The sequence below is a fragment of the Ranitomeya imitator genome, chromosome 4, assembly GCF_032444005.1.
Source record: "Ranitomeya imitator isolate aRanImi1 chromosome 4, aRanImi1.pri, whole genome shotgun sequence".
Lineage (NCBI taxonomy): Eukaryota > Metazoa > Chordata > Amphibia > Anura > Dendrobatidae > Ranitomeya > Ranitomeya imitator.
The window spans coordinates 152,795,228-152,797,318 of record NC_091285.1 but is presented as its reverse complement, the minus strand read 5'-3'; positions in this window follow the sequence as shown (position 1 = coordinate 152,797,318).

Below are 2,091 nucleotides of genomic sequence, written 5' to 3'. Positions count from 1 at the left end.
GGGTTTCGCGAAACCCGACTATCTCAAAAGTCGAGTCGAGTGAAATCGGCCGATTATGGCGAAAAGTCGAGGATCGACCGAAACACGAAACCCAATGCAAAGCCAATGGGAATTTTTTTTTTTTTTCTTCTCTCTCTCTCTCTCTCTCTCTCTGTCTCTCTCTCTCTCTCTCCCCTCCGTCCGTCCCTGAACTGAAAAGCTGGTGTTACACAGTACAAATCGCTACAGCGCACAAGCGACAACATGGCGATAGGCGTCCACACCCCTAAGACCTATGTCATCACTCTGCCCACACCCCTTCATTGGCTGAAAAAAATGGCGCCAAGTGCGTCATACGAAACGCGACTTTGGCGCGGAAGTCGCGTACCGCATGGCCGACCCCACACAGAGGTCGGGTCGGGTTTCATGAAACCCGACTTTGCCAAAAGTCGGCGACTTTTGAAAATGAACGATCCGTTTCGCTCAACCCTAGTTAAGACACTTCTAAATTGTTTGAAAGACACTATCTACATATACTGCAAGACGATGTAAGAGAATTTACACGGGACACAATCTCCCCGAGGAAGACTCTATATTTGCACGTTTTAGGTATTACTTTAATTTTATTTTACTCTAGGATGATGGTTTATAAGGGCTTTCTTGGTATTGTTAGAAATGAAGCCCACCTCATAAATGTCTTTCAAACATTGGTCAACCTCACATTTTACTTTCTGGGTGGGATCTCCTAATACAGTAATCCATGTACTTTATCTTCTAATACTGCAACTAAACATAACATTCACTAGCTTATCTGATATAATTCTTTAAGGAATTCACTGCCAGATATCCATCACGTGTCAAATTCCGTTTATTCTTTCTTTTACAACAATCCGATTTTTTCTTAATTTCCTGAACGGCCAATTCTTAAAGACGATTAACATACTGTTCATTCTAGGTTCAAAACGACATTTGTTTTAATTTACTCGGAAATTCGTCTACAGATGTTAATTTATTTTTTACCCTGAAAACGCATCTTAATACATAGGTTCGGAAAGAATTTACAAAAATCAGCTATTAAATCCAACAAATTTAGAGATGGAGTTGGAACAAATCTCACCTTTTCTTAATCATTTCTCAGCGGCAGTCAGTTGTCTACATAAGATATTAAGTTTATCTGTGTTTCTTAATCCAATACTTTACTTTTAGGGATTGTCCCTTTTGTTACACTGCTCCCAACTGATGTATGTCCCTTCCTGGGATGTTCAATATCCTTACAAAAAAAAGGTGATTGAGCTGAGCTACTTACAGTATTTCAGGTAGCTAATCGTATGTGATATTTATTCCTTTCGATTTGCTCACCATCAGTTCTTTCCTTTTCAGTATCCACTTGTCCAACACTCTGGTTAGTTTAATCATGTACTCTTTCTTTCTTTTGCCTATGTTTATATGCTACTTAGAAGAAAATCTCTAGTATCTCATCCAAACCTCCTTATTTTAGTCGGTAAAATTGTTGTTAATTATTCAATATTCGTTTTTCATTCCACTTGTAACCTCAAAAGAAAAATTTGAAGCTTTATCTTAATCCTCAATTCTTGTTTTTTCTTCTTTCACATTAGTAATTGCCAAGTATAAATGATCTTTGGTTAGCAACATTAAATTGAGCGAATCGCAATTGTATAAAGAATACCAGATTTATTCATACTGAGAGACAATATTACATACAGGTGCTTCTCACAAAATTAGAATATCATCAAAAAGTTAATTTATTTCAGTTCTTCAACACAAAAAGTGAAACTCATATATTATATAGAGTCATTACAAAGTGATATATTTCAAGTGTTTATTTCTGTTTTTTTGTTGTTGATGATTATGACTTACAGCTAATGAAAAATCAAAAGTCATTATCCCAGTAAATTAGAAAATTTACAAAAAAACACCTGCAAAGGCTTCCTTGGTGTTTAGAAAGGTCTCTTAGTCTGTTTCAGTAGGCTCCGCAATCATGGGGAAGACTGCTGACTTGACAGATGTCCAGAAGGCAGTCATTGACACACTCCACAAGAAAAGTAAATTTTGCATTTTATGTGGAAATCAAGGTCTCGGAGTCTGGAGGAA